This window comes from Mustela nivalis (assembly GCF_964662115.1).
Source record: "Mustela nivalis genome assembly, chromosome: 19".
Classification (NCBI taxonomy): Eukaryota; Metazoa; Chordata; class Mammalia; order Carnivora; family Mustelidae; genus Mustela; species Mustela nivalis.
Genome location: NC_139038.1, coordinates 4,442,796 through 4,465,260, shown reverse-complemented (window position 1 = coordinate 4,465,260; position 22,465 = coordinate 4,442,796). Strand labels below are relative to the sequence as shown.

Here is a 22,465-nt window from a genome sequence, read left to right as displayed (position 1 = left end):
AGGTGGGAAGCATGTGGTAGCACTGACGCCGTTACGGAGGTCTTGGCCAGCTGTCCATTAACATCAGAGGAAGCCTCTTCCCATACTCCTACCTCCTACCTCTGCTTCTCACCTGTGCATCTGAATCTTGCTCACTCTCTCCTCCTGTGTAAAATAACAGGACTGAAAATTTACCATTTTAAACATTTTTGAGGGTACGATTTGGTTGCAGTATGCACCTTCGGGTCTCTGTGCGACCATCAGGACCATCCTTCTCCAGAACTTTTTCGTCTTCCCTAAACTGAAACTCTGCACCCACTGAAGGAGAACTCCCCCTTCTCCTCTCCCCCAGCCCCTGGCAAGCACCATTCCACTTTATGTCTCTAGAGATTGGGCTATTTCAGATAGCTCCTATCAGTAGAATCATGCAGTATTTTATGTGTATGTTTCTGATTTATTTCATTCAACAAAATGTCTTCCAAGATCCTTTGTGTTATAGTGTGTGACAGAATTCCTTCCTTTTTAAAGATGAATAATATCCATTCTGTGTGTGTGTATGTTTGCATTTTACATGTTCCTTTCACAATCATATAAGAACAGTGATACATACATACCATTTTCAGTTTATCCATCCATCTGTTGATGGACGCCAGTATTGAGTCCACATTTTGGGTAAGCCTTGCTTTCGATCCATTGTATGACCTTGGATGAAAAACACATCTTTAATTCAGGATGTGCCTCAAGTTTTATTTTGCACTTCGATCAAACTTACGGATAGCTAAGGAGCCCAGTCCAAGCATAAATAAAGTCAAACCAGTTCACCCAGAAAACCATATGGAGGTTTCTCCAAAGATTTTAAAAAACCAAACGAACAAACCCCAAAAAACCAGAAGTACCATATAATCTGGCACTCTTATGGCCGGGTATACATCCAAAGGAAATGAAAACAGGATATTAAAGAACTATCTGCCCTCCTGTGTTCATTGCACCATTACTCACAATAGCCAAGATAGGAAAACTACCCTGGTGTCCGTCAACGGAGGCGTGCATAAAGAGGATGTGAGGTCCATACACAGGGAGCTGTAGATTGGTATTTGTATAGAGGTGAGAAAGTAGGAAATCCTGCCATTCGTGACAACATGGATGGACCTTGAGGGCATTATGTGGAATGAAATAAGACTGACAGAGAAAGACAAATACTGCGTGGTAACATTTATATGGGAAATCTTAAAAAACAACAAAAAGTCAAACTCAGAGAAACCGAAGGTTAAAAAAAAAAAAAAAAGGAGGTTGCCAGGGGTGGGGAAGGTGGAGGAACTAGGGAGAGGCTGGTAAAAAGAAGAAAACTTTTCAGTGAGAAGATGAAGTCTGCAGATCTCATATCAGACACAGTAACTGCACACAACATAGCAGGCTCCCCACCGAGCAGAGAGCCCGATGCGGGGCTCGATCCCAGGATACTGAGACCATGACCAGAGCTGAAGGCAGAGGCTTTAACCCACTGCCACCTAGGCACCTCTGGGATTGTTTTTTAGAACAAGGGATGTGATGCGCTAAAGACTGAGGCAAAACCCCAGGATTCACCTCGGCTGCTCTGATTCAAGTCCTCTGTCCTCTTCACGATGTCCCTTCTCCATCTGCTCAGACTCCTGTTGGTAGACAATCTGGAGAACATAAGCCAGTAGTTAGAATACGTTTGTCTAAAAGATGGGGGCGGTGAGGGTTCCTGGGTGGCTCAGTGGGTTATGCCGCTGCCTTGGGCTCAGGTCATGATCTCAGCGTCCTGGGATCGAGGCCCGCGTCAGGCTCTCTGCTCAGCAGGGAGCATGCTTCCCTCTCTCTCTCTCTGTCTGCCTCTCTGTCTACTTGTGATCTCTCTCTGTCAAATAAATAAATAAAATAAAATAAAATAAAATAAAACAAGATGGGGGCGGTGAGAATGGGAAGGTAATGGTTTTGTTACAAAGCAGCACATGCCCTTGTGCAAATCCTCCTGCCTTCAGGGTCCCATCTCTTCAACCTATAAAAGAAAATATGTAGATAAGATGGCCTGTAAGCGTTCTGCCCATGTTAACATAACCAAGGCAGTGAGGAAGCAAACTGGACAAGACCAGGGACGCCAAGGCTAGGGTAAAATTGTGTGCTTCCGTCCAAGCCCCCTCCCCCTCTTCGTGTGTTGAAGTCCTAACCCCTGGTACCTCAGAACGTGATGTTTTCTACTTCTTTTTCTTTTCTTTCTTTTTTGGTGGTGGGTTTCTACGGAGGAAAATGAAGGGAAAATGAAGCCTTAGGGAGGACATCGTGATCTCAAGGTCATGAGCCCCAAGCTAGGCAGGGCACTCAGCAGGTAGTCTGCTTCTTTCTCTCTCTCTCTCTTTCTCTCTCTCTCTTTGTGTCTCCCCCTCTGCCCGCCCCTTGGTCATGCACTCCCTCTCTAAAATAAATATATAACTCTTAAAAAAAAAAAAAAGTAAAATTTGGTACAGAGACTCCCAGGTAGAGAGAAGAGAGTGTGATGATACATAGAGAGGGGACAGTTGGCTACAAGCCAAGGAGAGAGGATGGGACTGAGCCCCCGCAGCCCCCCCAACCCTGACAAGGAACTAGGCCTGCCCACACCTGGATCTCAGTCTCCCAGCCTCCAGAACTTGGAGACAATTCATCTCTGTTGTTAAGGCCCCTGGGTTGTCTTACTTTGTTGCAGCTTCCCTGTAAATCCATCCAACCAGTATTTTGCATAAGAGGGGATGCAGATTCAGTCACTTCCCTCACACTTCTGTGGCCCCTTCCATTAAAGCAAGCCATGTCCCAAGGCTTCAAAGAAGAACTAATTCTTTCATACAGATTAGAAACTTGAGCGTTCATAGCCTCTGACATTTCCTGGTCACCGTGAATGTGCTAGTTTGGGGGCAAAAAATGGATGAAAGACTTTAAGAGAAGAATGATTCACAAATCTTGAGGATGGCTGCCAGTTATCTTCAGAAAATTGATGTGTTAAAGAGAAACAGGAGCCAACACAGGCAATTACTTAGAAAATTAAGGGCTAGAAAGGCTTCTTCAAGTATGGTGTCAAAACAGAAGAAAAGTAGGAAGAGAAAGTGAGGGTCATCTGGGGGGCTTGCATGGTTAAGCGTCTGCCTTTGGCTCAGATCATAGACCCAGAGTCCGGGGATTGAGTTCCACATCAGGGCTCCCTGCAGGGAGCCTGCTTCTACTTTTGCCTCTGCCTCTCTCTCTCTCTCTCTGTCTCTCATGAATAAATAAATAAAAATCTTTAAAAACATTATGTCCCTATGGCAGAAAATAAAAGTAAAACATTAAGTTCCAAAGGTCAATGACAAATTGGGGGAAATATTTGTACTTAATACAAATACAAAAAGAGAAAGCTTTATATTTTAAATACTAATAAATGAAGAGATCTTAATGAAGCCACATTAAAAGTTACAGATCTGGGGCACCTGGGTAGCTCAGTCGGTTAAGTGTCTGCCTTTGGCTCTGGTTTTGACCCTGGGGTTCTAGGACAGAGACCAGCATTAGGCTCCCTGCTTAGCGGGTAGTCTGCTTCTCCCTCTCCCTCTGCTGCCCCCCGCTTGTGCCCTTTCTCTGTCAAATAAATAAATAATATGTATATATTTTTTAAAGGTACAGGTCCACGGGCGCATGGGTGGCCCAGTGGGTTAAAGCCCCTGTCTTCGGCTCAGGTCATGATCCCAGGGTCCTGGGATTGAGCCCCATGTCAGGTTCTCTGCTCACCAGGGAGGGTGCTCCCCTGCCCCCCCTCTCTACCTGCCTCTCTGCCTATTTGTGATCTCTGTCTGTCAAATAAACAAATAAAATCTCAAAAAATAAAAAAATGGTGCAGATCTGGTACTTCTGGCCCAGACAGAATCACAGGGTTCAGATTTGCTTTCCCTGCTTAAAGAAGTTTCTAGGAGGGGGAAATATATGAATATATGAAATGACAGGTTTTAGTCATTTGGAGAGAGGAGGGAGCCCCCAAGAGCTTCCAGTTCACTGCCCAGAGAGTTATCTAGGCTGAGGTATGTGGCAGGCATCCTGGGGGTGCCCAAGATGTCTCTGAGTTGCAGGGACAGAGTTGTGTGGTGAGGGGGAGGGCGGCATGACAGCCAGAGTTCACAGGCAGAGAACCAGAGTGGACAGAGAGGCAGGAGGGTGTCCCAGGATTCAGGTGAGCAGGTCAGTGCCTATGGGGGAGACAAGGGCTGGAGGCCAGGACCCAATAGACGGGGCAGGCGGGGGCTCTGCCTGTCTTCCCCAAGGTGCTCAGCATAGCTTCCTTCCTTTACCTGCCGAAAATGGAAAAGAACACAGAAGAAATGTGCCTGGAGGTTTTCCAGTCTCGGGCCTAGGGGAAGTGTGGTCACCTCTCATGAATTCCAGCCTTCTGTTGGTGAGAAGTCGGTTGGTGGGAATTCGGGCACAGACCACACTTGCTAGCAGCAAGAGCTGGGCAGGACTTCCGGGCTACACAGCCACAGCCAGGGCGGACAGAGCAGCTTCCGGAGAAGCACGCCTTTTGTGCAGGATTTGTTTGATGCAACTCCTCAGTGAGAGAAATCAGGAATGGGTTATGTGCCCATCATTAGCATAAATCAGTACTATTACCTTTGGAACGAGTGTTACCTGGAGAAAACTTCCTCTGTGGATTTTGTATGTATCTAAATCTCCTAGAAGCTAAACCATTTTCTTGCTAGCATGGTAACAGGGGATGATTGTTCTTAAGCGCCTGGGAGCCATCTCTTTGAAATGTAAACCTCAAGGAAGGTAGTGTCTCTCTGTCACCAGGACAGTTAAGGGTGGGCCCTAGACACCTAGCTCTGAGCTTTAAGGACCTGTTTGTCAGAAATGGGTAAGTAGTTTTCTTTTTCCTTTGGACAGAGACAACTGGCACGGATGGGCACCAAGATGACAAGGTACATTTAGGATGAACAATGAAAAACTTATAGCAAATGCCGCTGGCAAGTCCTGTGACCCTGAAGCAGGTGTATTGTTTTGCTGGAGAACTTCTAGGTAATGGATTGTATCTGCCGAGCTGATTGAAAAGGCGAGGTTCATTTTTCTCCTTGCTGTCTTGTTAGTAGTTCGCCTGTGACATGCAACACAGTCTGGTTTAATGGTTATTTAACAATAGAACAGGGGAGTCTGGGTGGCTCAGTCATCGGGGGGACTCTTGTTTTCAGCTCAGGAACAGATCTCAGGGTTGTGGGATCGAGTCCTGCATGGGGCTCCACACTCTGCACAGAGTTGGCTGAGGATTCAGTTTCTAGCTCTCCCTCTGCCCCTCCTCCTGCTCTGTCTCTTTCTCTCTAAAATAAATCTTAAAAAAAAAAAAACAAACAATAGCGTGGTTGTCCTTATTTCTATAGTTGCAGAGAGGATTTCTTGGATGGCAGGAGATTTTACTTTTAATCCTCACCACCCGCTACTGGTTAAGAAGCAATTGGCTAAGAAAAGGATTACATCATCTCACCAAAAAATACTGATAAAGCATCGTCCTTATGGTCCCATTTTTGAAAAATGACATTTTCAGCTAACATACACATAATTCTCTTTGATGCGCAAGATCTCAGGTACCTGGGTTTGTTTGGTTGGTTTGTGCGTGATTTCTGATTGTTCTACAGTTTTCATGCATTCGTTGTATAATCTGGACAAGCTAAGTTTTCTATTTTCTTCCCCTTTCTTGGAGAAACCATGTGCCCATGGATGATAATATCTAATGTCATGACTGGATATTAATTGTAGACCAGTGTTTTAGTGAAACTTGTAATATTTCAGTGATGTGCATACTATACACCCTTTCCTTGTCCTCTCCTGCTCGTGGGGAATCTCAGTGCCAACCCAATAGATCTCAGGGCAAGGAAAGGACCAGAGATCCAGGACGTAAACACAGCCCACTACTCGAGGTGACCCCTTTCCTTGATCCCTAAAAGGAGCAAAGGCAAGTGGGAAATCCGGACCCTGGTCCCAGAGGTCAAGTCTCAGCATAGCGCCTCTAAAGCACCAGATAGGGTGGAGACTTTCGAGACGTCCCCTAACATGTGGGCGCTTGGACTCACGGGAAACAGAGGTCGGGTATTTAACGGGCTCCCGAGTGGGCTCCAACAGGTGCAATGCCACCTCCGTCCTGCGCATGTGCAGCTCGGCCAGTGTGCGTGTTCACGCACGCGTAGTACTGCCGCGTTGCTCTCGCTTCCTGCCCGTGCCCAGGTCACCGCTCGCCGTGGTTCCCAGGCTTTGGCCTCCGGCGGGCAAGGGTCCCAGGGCCTACGGGGCTGCACGGTGTCCGGTCGCGCCGGCATCCAGCGGGCACGGAGCTGTGCGGGCGCGGCTCCGCGCAGGCCGGGCGGAGGCTCTAGCGGGGACTCTCGAGCTCGAGCCCCGGAGCCCGCGGGCTGGGCAAGAGGGGTCGGGCCGTGGCGGCGGCGACGGAGCAGGGCGGCTCGGCCCGGGCTCGGCCGGTCTGCGCCCGCGGTATGGGGAGGCCCTTAGAGACCGATTCGGGACCCGGGAAGGTCGTCGACCTGAAGTGAGTTTGCCCGTGGGCCCAGAACCGGCTCCGCGGGAACGGCGGCCCCGGGAGGTGGAGGAGGAGCAGCCCCCGCCCCGAATTCCTTGGGAGCCTCGGGGCAGCTCGGCGTGTCCCGACGTGGTAGGTCGTGCGCTTGCGGGTCTTGCGGGGGGCGGGGCGGCGAGAGAGCGCGAGCGGCTGGACCTGGAGGGTTGGGCACTCCCCCGGGACTGGAGACTCGTGGGACTCAACGTTTCCCGGGAGCGCAGGGGGTTCCCGCCTTTCCCCCCCTACCCCTTGCTCCCCTGGTTCCCTGTCCAGTTTCCAGACGCGTCTGTAAGCGCGCAGGAGCTTGTGCTGACCCCGCTGGGTTGTGCCCTGGGGCATCCCCCAGTGTAGGGCTGGACCAGCGTGCGTGGAGGAGTTGACAGGAGGAGACGGCCTGAGATGGGAGGGGGCTTGTTCTGGGTGTTGGCGTCGGGAGGTAGGCATGCTCGCAGGACTCAGCTCCTGGGCCCGGGTTCTGTTCTCTCTGTTACGGATTTTTTTTTTTTTTAGTAAAAGATTCTTAAGTGCAGCGATAACGGAGTTAAGTGATCTCATGTAAAAACAAAAGTATGCCTTGATGCACGTTGATCCCACTTCAGAGAGCTGGTGTTTTCTGTTCCTGTGGATACCGTGATGTTCAGCAGTTTGAATAGTCACAAAGAATGCGTGAACAGTGTAAGAGGGTTTTCTTTTCAACATTAATTTAGAGAAGGCAACGTCTTTGAAAAATTAATGGGTGTTTATATTAACCAATGAGAGAAACCTGCTAATCACCTCCTGATATGTGGGAGTGACAACAGCTCTACTCTGATGTTTCTCCTTTTCTCACATGTTTAGACCCTTCTGAGTGTTCACAGGATAGGAGCTTTCTTTGGTGGTTCTCACACAGGATGTTCCCACCTCGGCAAGCTGCATTACCCGTGATTTCTATTATTTCTTCTGCTTCCCTAGGTCAGCCGTTAACAGTCTGTATGCTTTTCCAAGAGCAGCAGAGAATGAACGAATCCCAGGTGAGTTTTCCTGTCTTTGTATATGTTCTCTTGCTTAGCTTTGTAATGCATTTCAGAAGGGTTATATGGATTCAGATTTTATTTATTTGACAGTGAGAGAGAGATCACAAGTAGAGAGGCAGGCAGAGAGAGAGGAGGAAGTAGGCTTCCTGCTGAGCAGAGAGCCCGATGTGGGGCTCAATCCTAGGACTCAGAGACCGTGACCCGAGCCGAAGGTAGAGGCTTAACCCACTGAGCCACCGAGGTGCCCCTGGATTCAGATTTTAAAATGGGAATGTGGAAATAAGAGACATTATCATGTAAAGTACAATTATTAGGGGGTCATATCAGCACCCAGAGTCTTTTTCTGAGTTCATGTGTGCAGATAGTAGGTTACCTCAGGGCTGTGGGGATAGAGCAAACACATGACTGATGTTCCTGACAGTCTCAGAAAAGGAGAGTGCCGCCCGTTACATGATTTGAATGGACTGTTTCGTTACTTGTGGGTTTTCAAGATTTCCTGGGATTTGAGAAAATGTCTTTGTGGGAGTTGATGTAGTTATGGGTAGCTTTTCTAATAACAACCATTAAATATTGCAACATATGGCTCATGCATGTAGCTTATCTAAACCGAGGGCCTGCTGGGTCAGCAAACTTCGGTGATCCAAGAAGACCTGTTTTCATTGTTCCTGTTTGATGCAGGGATAAAAGCTAAGGCTGAGGGAATGGCCTACCCATTCTTAAGATGCTTCTGTTACTGTTCATTTGGGTTGTGCAGTAAATAATAAAGCAAAGTATTCTTTTTTTTTTTTTTTTAAGATTTTACTAATTTATTTGACAGAGATCACAAGTGGGGGGTGGAAAGCAGGCTCCCTGCTGAGCAGAGAGCCAGATGTGGGGCTTGATCCCAGGATCCTGGGATCATGACCTGAGCCAACGGCAGAGGCTTTAACCCACTGAGCCACCCAGGCGTCCCAGCAAAGTATTCCTTAGCAAATATATTCTTACTCTCATTCCCGTTTCAATTCTCAGCATCCCGGTTTCGTCCTCACCCCTCTCCCGAATGTTTTGGTGAAGATTAGCGGTGACGTAATTACAGTCAGATCCATCGGACATCTACTGTTGGCTTTGTTTCTTTCTCCTGCTTTTGTCTTCCTTTCGATTGTGTATTTTTTATGATCCCATTTTACGTCTTGTGTGCGGTTGTTAGCTCTAACACAGTTGTTATTTGTGATTGCTTTGCAATTTATTGTATGAAACTTTTAATTCATCACAGTTTATCTTCAGGTAAGGTACCATTTATTGCTTAGAATGTAGGGAGTTTGTGACTTCCATTGCTCCCGCTGGGTCATCACACTGTTGTGTCATTTTACTCTTACAAGTAGAATCAAGCCCATAGGACTAGTGATTTTTAAGCAAATAGTTATTTTTTAAGGAATAAGAAAATAGCCTAGCTACCATTTCTGGTACTCTTCATTTCTTTATGTAGATACAGATTTTTTTTTTTTTTTTTTTAAAGATTTTATTTATTTATTTATCTGCTCTTACTTTCCTTCTGCCTGAAGGACTTCCTTCAACACCTCTAGTTGTTCTTTTTTTTCTTTTTCAAATTTTTATTTAAATTTTAATGAGTAAGCTTACAGTGCAATATTAGTTTCAAGAGGAGAGGTCAGTGAATCATCCCTTACATAGGACACCTGGTGCTCATCAAAACATCTTCTTAATGCCCATCCCCCATCTAGCCCAACCCCACCCACATCCCTCCATCACCTCTCATCGTGTTCTCTTATGGTTTGATTCCCCTCTCCTCTTTTGTTCCTTCCCATATGTTCATCTGTCTTGTTTCTTAAATCCCATATTTATGAATCATGTGAGTGAAATCGTATGAAATTTGTCGTTTTCTGACTGATTTACTTCGCTTAGCATAATACCCTCTAGTTCTATCGAGGTCATTGCAAATGGTAAGATATCATTCTTTTTGATGGCTGAGTAATAATCCATTGTTTATATACACCACATCGTCTTCATTCATCAGTCTGGGGACATTTGGGCTCTTGCTGTAGTTTGGCTCTTGTCGATCATGCTGCTCTAAACATCGGGGTTCCAAAAACATCGAAGGTTCTCCTTCGAGTCTGTATTTTTGTATCCTTTGGGTAAATTCCTAACCTAGAGTGTCATTGCTGGATTGTAGGGTATTTGTATTTTCAACTTTCTGGGGAACTGCCATACTGTTTTCCAGAGGGGCTGCACCAGCTTGCATTACCCCCAGCAGTGCACGAGGTTCGCCTTTCTCCGCATCCTCGCCAACCCCTGTTGCTTCTTGTGTTGTTGAGTTTAGCCATTGAGACAGCTGTGTGGTGGGATCTCGTTTTGATTTGTGTTTTGATTTGTGTTTCCCTCATGATGAGTGACGTTGTGCATCTTTGCATGTAAGGCACATGCATTTGGACCTAGGTATGTGTCTTTGGGAAAGTGTCTGTTCATGTCCTCTGCCCATTTCATGACTGGATTATTTGGTTTTGGGATGTTGAGTTTGATAAGTTCTTTCTGGATTTTGGGACACTTTAAGCTGCTGCTGAATCTTTCAGCTCTTATATGTCAGAAAAGTCCTTTATTTTTGCCTTGGCTTTAATTTCAGGGGAGCGGGGCACCTGGGCAGCCCAGTGGTTTAAAGCCTCTACCTTCGGCTCAGGTCATGATCCCAGGGTCCTGGGATCGAGCTCCACATCGGGCTCTCTGCTCAGCGGGGAGCCTGCTTCCCTTCCTCTCTCTCTGCCTGCTTCCCTACCTACTTGTGATCTCTGTCGGTCAAATAAATGGATAAAATCTTAAAAAAAAAAAAAAATCTTACAGTTTCAGGGGAGCTTTGCTGGGTTTTCTCCTGTACATCAGATGTGTTCCCCTATTGTCTTCCCACTTCCATTGTTCCCAAGAGAAATGTGATGTCATCCTCTCCATTCCTACGTTTGTCCTATGGTTTTTGGTTTTTCTTCTAGATGCTTTTGAACTTTTCTCTTTATCCCTGGTTTTGAGCAGTTTGGTTATGCTGTGTCTTGGTATTGCTTTCCTCCGGTCTCTGTGATTGTGGGTCATTGAACTTCTTGGATCTGTATTTATGATTTTCATCAACTTTGGGAAATTTTTGACCGTATTCCTTCAAATATTCCCCCCACCTCCCTCCATCTGTCCTCAGCGACTCCTTTTCCGTGTGTGTTACGCAGCTTGAAGTCGTCTCACAACTCACTGATATTCTTTGTTCTCTTCCAATTCCTTTTTCTCTGTGTGTTTCATTTTATAAAAGCTCCTGTTGCTGTTCTTCGTGTTCACTGATCTTTTTTTTGGTGCTGTGTTAATCTAGTCGGGTGTTAACTTTCTCAGACATTGTAGTATTTATCTGTAGAAGTTCAGTTTGAGTCTTTTAAAATATCTTTCCTGTTCCTACTCAGATGTTTTGAACATAAGGAATACGGTAATCAACTATTTTAATGATCAGTGCCACTTGTAACATCTGGGTCAGTTCTAGGCCCATTTCAGTAGATGTGTCATTTTCTGTGGTGGCTTGTCCTTCCCTGCATGTTTCCCCCAGTTTGTCAACCCTCCTCGCCTCTTCTCGGTTCTCCCTCCCTGCTCCAGGGCTGGGAACTCTCAGGGCAGTAACCAGAGGCCTCTCCTTGTTGATATCCTATCTCTGATTCCTGTTCTTCATTGCTGCCCTTTATTGCTTCAAGATCCGTGTCTTAAAAGCCACTGCTTTGAGGGCACCTGGGTGGCTCAGTGGTTAAAGCCTCTGCCTTTGGCTCAGGTCATGATCTCAGGGTCCTGGGATTGAGCCCCTGGGATTGAGCTTACCCCTCTCTCTCTGCCTGCCTCTCTGCGTACTTGTGATCTTTGTCTGTCAAATAAATAAATAAAATCTTAAAAAAGATAATAAAAAAAGAAAGCCACTGCTTTGTATATTCTGTTTTTTGGTGTCCTTTCAGGAGGCAGGGTAAATCTGATTCTTGTCTGTCTTTGTTGAAAGCAGTCCTAATGCCTGCCTGTATTTTGAATCATAGTTAGAAACTTTTCCCCACATTGGGTTATAGGAAAATTCACCCATTTTGTTTTTCTGTGTGGTTTAATATTTTATATTTAGATCACTGATCCAGTTGGACTTTTTTCTTTCATGGTGTGGAGTATGGATGCAGTTTCATCCATGCCCAAATGACTATAGTTCCTCTAACACTGTTCATTAAAAATCAGTGGATTGTTATAATGTATTATAATATCACAGGTCCTCGTGATATGTCATGTCATCATACAAGTCTACTTCTAGACTTTGTGCTCTGATCCACTGACCTATCTCCATCCGTATGCTGACACCAAACCCTTTTAATCATAAAGGTTGTGTTTTAAATCTGGTAGGGATTAGGTCCCCTACACAGCTTTTTTTTTTTTTTTTTTGGAGATTTTCCTAGTTCTTGATTTTTTCTGCCCTCATATGAACTTTAGTGCCAGCTCACATAGTTCAAGGAAGAAAGCTTTTGGTATTTTTGTTGGGATCACATATCTGTTAAGTAATTGAGGGCAGAGTGATTTATATCTTAGTGTTGACCCATCCAGGAACAAAGAACATCATTCCTTTTTTTCAGGTGTGCTTCTGTGCCTTTCAGGAGTGTTTTAAAGCTTTCCTATATAGATTTTGTACATTTCTTGTTAACGCTTTTATCTTTTCTGTTACTCCATGAACTGTGTATATGCTTGAATTATATCTTCTTAGTCTGTTAATGTAACAAGGGCTGTTGGGTTTGTTTGAGTTTTTTAAAAATATTTTTCTTTTTCTTTCTTTCTTCCTTTCTTTGTTGTAAGTTTATTTAAGTCTGCACCCAACGTGGGGCTCAAACTGACAGCCCTGGGATCAAGAGTTGCACATTCTTGGGGTGCCTAGGTGGCTCAATGGGTTAAAGCCTCTGCCTTCGGCTCAGGTCATGATCCCAGGGTCCTGGGATCGAGTCCCACATCGGGCTCTCTGCTCGGCAGGGAGCCTGCTTCCCTTCATCACTCGCTGCCTGCCTCTCTGCGTACATGTGATCTCTGTCAGATGGATAAATAAAATCTTTAAAAAAAATAAAATAAAATAAAGAATTACACATTCTTCCACCTGAGCCAGCCAGGCTCCCCCGGGCCTGTTGCTTTGTATATCCTGATTTTATGTAACACTGTTCTTTCATTGAGTTGGTTTTGTTGTTGATTCTCTTGAGTTTTGGGGTAGAGCATATCCGTTGCAAATAGAAATAGTTTTACTCTCTCTGTTGATTCATATGCCTAGTTGTTTTCTCCAGCTGGAGGCAGTGAACATTTTGCCTCGTTACTGACCTTACTGGGATTGTCTCTTACGTTTGTCCATTAAGTAAAACCCTGACTTGAGAACTGAGAAGACTGCGTAAACATGCCCGTGCCTGTGCAGCTGTGTCTCTGTAACTTGTGTGTGCTCTCCTGTGATTCAGATTGTACATGTATCACACATACTCTGTGTATTTGGGTATGAGAGTGTGTGTGTATACACACATTCATGCTAGTGAAGTATCCACTCCTAGTTTCTTGAGGGTTTTTTATATCAGGTATGTATTTTGAACATTGTCAGAGGCTTTTTCAGCTTCTTAGTGGTGATAAAAGTGTTTTCTTAGCCATATTAGAGTAGCCTATTACATGAATGGATTTCCGAAGATTGAACGAGTCAGTATTCTTGGCATAAGCACCACTTAGAGATTATATATTATTTTTTTCATTCTGGTGTTGGATTCTGTTTGCTGACATCTCGTTTTGGATGTTGGTGTTGATACGAGTGGTATCAAGCCGTCGTGCTGATCACGTGGTCAGTCTTCTGACCCCTCCCATCCTTGCCTTGTGGACTCACTGAACCCAAAAAGTTGTGACTCTCCGTGGCAGTTCATCAGCTCACTTGGCCCGGATCGACTACAGTGTCCTGCTGTGGATTTTCTGTTGGCTCAACTCCTTTAGTCTCGGGCAGTCTCGGCTGTGGCACCTCCGTCATGGGTAGAAAACCCTGTGTTGATACATGTTTTGTAAACACGGTGATGGGACGCGTCTGCTGAGCACTTTTCTTCTGAAACAGGAGTCGTGTGTCGGCAGTCCGGAGCACCACTGCTTGCAGCAGTGGCATCGGAAACACCCCCTTCAGGAGGCTCCAGCATCCCCATGGCCCTCTGGGGTGGCCCTCTCGCTTGCTTCCGGCAGAGGATATCTTGAACATTTAGAGGAAAGTGTCTCCTGTGATAATCAGTTGTCCTGCTTTCTTGCAAGATTCTGATATCTGGAGGCCGAAACGATAGCTTGGTTTGGCATACAGTTCTGGGTTTGAAATTCTTTTTCTTTCACAAGCCGTGGACAGTTGTCCAAGGGTTTTTCTCAGGTGAGAAGTAGAATGGCAGGTTCCAGGGTCAGTGGTGTTTTTCCCCCCACCTGTACCTTTTTAGCATTTTTTTTCCTCCATTTTTTTGGTGTGGGGCATTTTATTGGGAAATTTGTAGATCTGTATTCCGCCCCCCCCAGTATTCTTGTTTGCAAATTGAATGGCCCCTTGTGACATGAAGGCTTGTGTGATTCTTCAGCTCACGTATCATTTTTTGTTCTGCCTTTGATTCTTTGTGTTCGTCCTTCTAGTTTTCTCTTTCTGAAAGTGGAATCTGTTCGATCTGGCTTTTGTATCTCAAGCTTTATTTCATCATTTCAATGTCTTGTTATCGGAGACAATTCCTAAATTAGATATTCTGTGTCCCATTTGTTACGTAAGTCTTACTTGGGGGTTTTTAAAAAGATTCAACAATTTGATCTTTAATTTCTAAGTAATCTCTGCTGGCTATTTTTTGGAGAATGTTCTCATTTTTTGGAAACCGTGTCCTGCTAAATTTATTGAAAAATACAAATCAATAGAAGTTGTTTCCTTTATGAAATTGGTTCTGTCATAGTTTAGCTGCTCACCTTGATACCTATCTTTAATTCACACCGTTTTCCGCAATTAGCTGATGATTCTAGATTTTTTTAAATATTTCAGTTTTTGAGAGAGGAATTCCTGATAGCTCGTGTGAATATACTTAACTAATAATCCCATTTCACTCTTTTCTTTACGGAGGGGATGACTGCAGAGCTCTAGAAGTTTCAGGACTAGGGAAATGCTGGTAGACACTACTTCAGTTTTTTTCTTCCTTTTTTTTTTTTAATTGTGATAAGTTACATGTAACATGAAATTTACCATTTTACCTTTAAAACATACAGCTCACGGGCATGAAGTACTTTCATGTGCTTGTGCAACCACCACCAACCATCCGTCTCGAGAACACTTCTCATCTTGTAAAACTGAAGCTTCATCCCCATTACAGAGTAATGCCTCAACTCCCCCTGTCCCCTGCAAGTGTTGTCCTCTCTGTCGCTCTGATTGTGACTATTCTCAGCACCTAAGTGGACTCATCCAGTGTTTGTCTTTTTGTCACTGGTTTGTTTCTCTGAGCATCGTGTCTTCAGAGTCCATCCATGTTGGAACAGATGCCAGAATCTTCTTTTTAAGTCCGAATATTGCTTGCATTGTATGTGTGGCCTGCATTCTGCTTGTCTCTTTATCTGTCAGTGGACACTTGGGTCACTTTTGCATTTTCGCTATTGGGAATGATGCAGCATGGGTGTATAAATTCCTCTCTAAGACCCTACTTCTGGTTCTTTTAAGCGTGTCTCCAAAAGTGGACTTGCTGGATCATATGGGAAATTAATGCCAGATTTATTTTTAATTTTTGAGGAGCTCTCCTGGCTGTAGTGGCTCCCACAGTTTGCATTCCAGCGCAGTGCACGAGGGTTCCGATTTCTCCAACACGTGTTATTTGTAGGCATTTTGGTAGTAGCCATGCTAAGGGACGGGAGGTGGTAACTCACTGTGGCTTTGATTTGATTTCCCTAATGGCTGGTGACGTTGATCATCTTCCCACATGCTCCTTGGACACGTGTGTGTCGTCTTTGTGAAATGTCTGTTCCAGTCCTTGGCCCATTTTGAATCTTGTTGGTTTCTGTTGTTGGGTGGGTTTGAAGAGTTCTCTCTGTATTCTAGAATGAGGCTTTACCAGAAACATGATTGCCAGATATTTTCCCCATCCTGTAGGTTGCCTTTTTCTTCCGTGGAAGTGTCTTTTTCACACCTCTGGATGGAACTAGAGCGTATCATGCTTAGCGAAATAAGTCAAGCAGAGAAAGACAACTATCATATGATCTCCCTGATATGAGGAAGTGGTGATGCAACATGGGGGCTTAAGTGGGTAGAAGAGGAATCAATGAAACAAGATGGAATTGGGAGGGAGACAAATCATAAGTGACTCTTAATCTCAGAAAACAAACTGAGGGTTGCTGGGGGGAGGGGGGTTGGGAGAAGGGGGTGGGATTATGGACATTGGGGAGGGTATGTGCTTTGGTGAGTGCTGTGAAGTGTGTAAACCTGGTGATTCACAGACCTGTACCCCTGGGGATAAAAATATATGTTCATAAAAAATTAAAAAAAAAAAAAAAAGACGGCATGCTGGGCAGAGATTTCTCCCAGCTTGAGGATGGAGAGGGAACTCAATGGGAAGCCTGAGGGCACATCCTGTGGGGGGACACCCACACCCACCCCTTCCCTTTAGCTAGTTTGTGCACAAACCTGTCTTCCCATAGAGCAAGGCCATATACATCTCCCATGGGCAGGAGCTGACCCTGTTCTATTCTGTAACCATGACTTTCCTACCAAATGACTAATAGACTAATACAGGACTGGGTTCATTAGGTGTATTACTTCAACACGCACTTCTTGAACCTCTCTTCCCATTGCCTCATGTCCTTGGTCCATAAGGTGTACTTTATATGTATTTGTTGAATGAATAAATGATGCTTTTTCTCATGTTCAAGTGCAATACTAATCACCTCCAGGTCCCAACATAACTTAAACCTATGCAAAACAGAAGGAGTTCAAGAGCCTACAAGTTAGGGGACGTCTCGAAAAAGCCACATTTAAAAAGAAAAAAGGCAAGGGGAGGGGAGGGAAATATAGGGAAGGGAAAAGGAAGGAAGAGGAAAGTTAAAGAGAAAGGAAGGAAAGGAGAAATAAAGGGGAAAACTGAAAAGAAAAAGACAGCCCCGCCTTATCTAGGATGAGAGTAGCGGTAGAGGGAACGTGGCTGCCTGCTGAGGGAGAAGCTGAGAGAATGGGAGTAGCTACTGGGACAGGCGCCCCGGAGTTGCCCGCGGGACTCTTCCTGAGTCCCTGCTCCTATTTCTTTCTAGTTTTCTCCGTGTTTCCCCTTCACAAAGCAGCTCCTCCTTGTTTGTCACTCAGTCTTATTTATTTGACACAGACAGAGAGAGATCCCAAGTAGGCAGAGAGGCAGGTGGAGGGTGGGGGGTAAGCAGGCTCCCTGCTGAGCAGAGAGCCCCATGCGGGGCTCGATCCCAGGACCCTGAGATCATGACCCGAGCCGAGGCAGCTGCTTCACTGACTGAGCCACATCACACCCCCGATCCCCACCACTCTCCTACTTTTCCATCTCCAGGCACTGGCCTTCTTCCATCACTCCTGCTTCTCAGGACAAGCCCGCTGCTCCTCTGCTGTGTGGCTGAACTTTGCTGTTGCTGCCTCCTGACCTCCCCTCAGCAGCCACCTATAGCCCTGGATGCTTTCCGGTTCCAGAAGCTTGGCTGCTCTGACTCTTCTGTGCTCTGGGAGCCACACGTGCTTCTGCCATCAGCTCACACTTCCGAACCACCTCCCTGGATCCGTATTCCTTCTCAGCCTTCGGTGGCCTCTAGCCTCTCCCACTTTCTCAGCTGGTCCCTCTCTTTATCCTCCAAGTCTCTTAAGCTTCACCCCCTTCTCAGCAGCCTCGGCTCCCCCTTCTCTTCAACTGGATCCGTCGTGATCTCAGTTTCTCTAGGTGTTCAGGCTGAAACCACCATGTTCTGCTCCAGTGTTCCCAAGCACTCCCAGTTCTCACCTGGCATCAGTCACCGGACTGTTTGCTTTCTCGTCTGTTTTTTACTGCTTTATTATGTGCATCCACCGTCCTGTTTCTTGTGCCTTTACATTCAGGTCTTTCCTCATTTGAGTTGTTTCCTAATCTGCCTTTACCTGCCACCTTGCAGAGACCTAAAGCATCTTAAATATACATTTTAAGTCCTAGGTGTCTCATGTGTTATATCTGTTTCCAAGCTGCCATACTGTTTCTCCTCTTTGTTTCCGTGTCTGCAGAATCTAGCCTCTGCTGTTCCCAGTCCATCAACTGTGTCCCAATTCTGAATGCCATCCCTCTCCTTGAGCTGCTGTAATCAGATGCTGATGTCCGTGTGGCTCTTCGGACCTTGGTGGTTTCACTTTCTGAAATTGCTCCAGGCTTAGGAGTTCATCTCATTTATCAGAACTGCACCCCAACCCCAACCCCAACACACACACACACACAATTTTCCTTTTGGTTTCTCTTTACTCCATTGCTTCTTGTTCCTCTATAGAGTGCTGTGTTCATCTCCTAAATATCTCACATCTCCCAAGCTATTCCAAATCCCCATGAGGCCCCATTATTTCAATCCTTATTTGTTCAACTTTTCCAACATCTCCTGTGATAGATCTGTCCCCAAACTGTTACCTTCCCTGACTACCTGAGTTTTGCCAATCTCCTACCGTAGCCAGTGTGTTGTATAAATAATTTTTCAGATACTTCTCCCTCCATGCTCCCTGGGAGAGAACCTCTACATCTTTGGAATCCTGAGTGATAGGAGTGTTTGTTACTCACACTGGGCCCCGTGGACCAAACTTGAGTTTGTGCTAATGAGATGAGTCAGGATAGGGCCAGCCATACCAGGAACCCCAACAGGGGTGGGGCTTTGAACCACTTGATATCAGCCCAATCTCTAGGGGAAGGAAGAGAGTTGGAGACTGTGTTCGAGGTATGACAAATGATGGAGTTAATCACACTTGCATAATGAAACCCCTATAAAAACTCTGGTCACCAAGCTCAGGTGAGCTTCATGACGGGTGATATGCATCTATGTGCCAAGACATCCATGGGATGCTTCCCGAGGACACTGAAGCTTGGTATTTGAGACAGCCCCAGTATTCTCTGGTGCTACCATCTCCCAAGATGGTTTCCTCCAATATTCAGGATTCCTGCCATTAACTCTTTCTTCTCCATGCCTCTCTTATTTGACAGCTTTAGCTCCTCCTATCTTACTGTGTTTCTCAGAATGTTCTCCCAAAGCCTCATTTCTTTCCAGTTGTTCTATTTCATCCCATACTGTAGATTTTCCTTCTACCAAAGAAGGGTGCTCCCTTGCACCTGTGGGTCTGCTTGCCATGGATCATCGCCTAAAATGCATACTCTCACTGAGGCACGTTGCCATTGTTGTGAATTTCAGATTATCTAGGTCCCCTAGCTCTGTCTTCCTTCTTTCCCTTTTCCTGCCTCAATATCTTTGCCTTGTTTCTTGCTTTAAGACACAAGCTCAGGGTTCACTTTATCTTGGTTTTTTTTTTTTTCTGCATAAAATGTAACTTACACTTGGGGCGCTTGGGTGGCTAAGTGGGTTAAATGTCTGCCTTCGGCTTAGGTCATGATCTCAGGGTCCTGGGATCGAGACCGCCCGCATCCGCATCCGGTTCTATGCACAGAGAGGAGCCTGCTTCCCCTGTCTCTTTCTGCCTGCCTCTCTGCCTACTTGTGATCTCTCTCTGTCAAATAAATAAATAAAATCTTAAAAAAAAAACCCACCCACATCCTCACTAAAAAAAAGCTTACACTTATTTTTCAACGGTAAGAAGTGTGGCTGAATAATCACAACCCCATTAAGAAAGAGTATCATTGGACAGTGAACAGTAAGACCAATTGAGATGACCACAAACACCACGAAGATGAAGACTTTTATCTTTATTATGTTTCCTCAAGAGACACATTGCAGTGTCTTTAATAACCTAAAATAACATAAAACAACTTACAAACGCGTCATCCAGGCAAGTAAAAGAAATACAACTGATTCCCACAATTTAATAATGAAGACTACATGTCAAATAAACATTTACAGGAATAACAACTTGAGGGAATCACCTACTTAGTTATAAGTGTAATTGATATATAGCTATATATAGTAAAAGCATAAAAACCTATCCCGAATATGTCAACAATATTTTATTTACAGGTGTATTCTCATCACAAATCTTTGTAGTTTCCTCAAGAGACACATTGCAGTGTCCTCTTTAATAACCTAAAATAACATAAAACAACTTACAAACGTGTCATCCAGGCAAGTAAAAGAATTACAACTGATTCCCACAATTTAATAATGAAGACTACATGTCAAATAAACATTTACAGTAATAACAACTTGAGGGATTCACCTACCTAGTTATAAGTGTAATTGATATATAGCTATAGTAAAAACACAAAAACCTATGCCGAATATGTCAACAATATTTTATCTAGAGGTGTATTCTCATCACAAAACTTTGTAGGAACATGTTTTGAAAACTATGACTATTTCAGAACTTTTAAAAATAAATACATACATATAAAATATAAGAATAAATAAAATAGGTCTAAGGACAACATTTTCAAAATATACCAATGAAATTCATGGCATAATATTAGGCGATTATAATCCTTTGTCTCTCCTTTCATATTTTTGAATTAATCTCCTCCTTGTTTGTGTCCCAATGCATAAAAAAGAGGATCTCCAACTCCTACCTCAAGGGAGATTTGAATTAATCTGAAATATTTGGTAGCACCCCAAGAGAGGGTGGATCTTGAAAAAAAGCCTGGTTTCTTATTGTCCTTCTCTGGACTCCTGGAAGTACTCCCAGCTCCTCGGAGTACAATGTGAAAATTCCCTTAAGCTAATTTTATAAGGTTTTGGATTCTTCTAGATTATCTGCACAAGAGATTCCTCTCTTCCTTCCTCATGCCTGTTGTCAGTGTCTAGATTGATTTCCTGCTGTAAATCTGCGTCTCCCAGGGCTCAAGGATCTGAAATTGAGAGAAAGAGAGGAAGTCAGATCACAAGGAGTCAACACTCCAGACATCTTGGTCAGTTCGAACCAGAATTTAGACTAATTCATAAATCCAACTTTATCTCTAATCCTTCATTCTAAACCCCAATTCATTTTCAGTTATGACTCTTGGACTTTGGTGATCCTGACCCCGCCCCAATTTTTTCATGAGCCTAATGTCACATGCGGTTATCTGTTTGATAGCCAGGACTCTAGGTGATTCTGCTCAGGGAGTAAAGCAAACTTGAGGGTCGCCTGGGTGGCTCAGGCAGTTGAGCGTCTGCCTTCAACTCAGGTACCCGGGAATGAGTTCCACATCAGGATCCTTGCTCAAATGAGAAGCCTGCTTCTCCCTCTGCCTGCTACTTCACTGCCTGTGTTCTCTCTCTGTCTCTGACAAATAAAATCTTTAAAAATAAAACAAAAACAAAACCACCACAACAACAAAACAAACAAACTTGAGAGAATGTTGCTTTAGACCTGAAACTCACCTTGGACCTTTTGTGCTACATAAAGTCTGAACAAAGAACCATACTGCAAACATCAACATCATGAACCATGAGACCACATAATCCTCCATTCTAACCCTAGATCCTAATGTTTAATCATAAGACCTAGTCCTAAATTTGGTCAGTGCTACATGGTCTGAATGTTTGTCTCTTCACCTCCATCAAATTTGTACCTTGAGATCCTAACCCACAAGGTGATGGTGCTATAAGATGAGGTCTTTGGGATGATTGGGTCATGGGGGGGCCCTCAACAATGGCAGTAGTGCTCTGATAAAAGAGACCCCAGTGACATAACTCAGAACCCACTTAGTCTGCAACCTTGTAAAGGGTCCGGCACCCTGCTCTCAGACTTCCAGCCTCCAAACCATGAGAAATAAATGTCTGTTGCTCAACGCCATGTAGTACTTCGTTGTGGGAGCCCGAATGGACTGAGAACTAGTTCACATTATTTAAACCAAACCTTTACTTAATCCTCTGCCCAAATCTATAACTATACATGCTGATCACAATAAGCTATGCTAAAAACTAGTATTTCTTTTTTTTTTAAGATTTTATTTATTTATTTGACAGACAGAGATCACAAGTAGGCAGAGAGGCAGGCAGAGAGAGAGGGGGAAGGATGCTCCCGGCTGAGCAGAGAACCTGATGTGGTGCTCGATCCCAGGACCCTGGGATCATGACCTGAGCCAAAGACAGAGTCTTAACCCACTGATCCACCCAGGCACCCTGAAACTAGTATTTCTGAAGGTTCACTCATTCTGACAAACTCCTTGACTGTGAACCTGAGGGGAAAGATGTAATGGAAGGAGATGAGAGACTCGTCCAAAAGTGGGCAGGGTCACATAGGACTGACAGATGTCATCTGACATCAGCAATGTGTAGCAAGCAAATCTGGATGAACGCACAGCTAGTCCTAATTTATCTTTTATTATTGGATAGATAGACTGTTCCATCCGATGTCCTATTGTTAGACATTTACTTTGTTGTAAATAAGTCCCCAGAATTCATATCTCTGAGGCATGAAAGAGAAAGTAAAAACACAATGTAGGGGAAAAAATTGGAAACTTGCTCCCTTTTCACAGAAAGTCAACATTTCCTCAAGCTATCATCTGGGCCAAATTGGTTTCAATGGAATTATTTCAGCCAAGTCCATGCTTCTGTGACAAACTGGTTTTCCTGAGGTCTGGCCTCCCGCATGTCTCCCTGAGTCATGGCTCTGTGGGGTTGTCAGCTCGTGGCTGGGACCTGAGTGCATGTACGGCTTCCACCTCATAACTCATGGAAGGCTGACGTGTGGGGCTAGGGAGAGGAGCGTGGGCTCAGCTACTGGATTCCTCAGATCTCCTCATTACACAAGAAATCATTGTGC

At 44.7% G+C, this 22,465-nt stretch overlaps 1 protein-coding gene across 1 annotated transcript in view; it reads left to right on the top strand.

The window, feature by feature from the left end:
- RBAK (RB associated KRAB zinc finger) overlaps positions 1-22,465 on the top strand; it is an 813,856-nt gene that overhangs the window by 193,770 nt on the left and 597,621 nt on the right. The window lies entirely within an intron of this gene.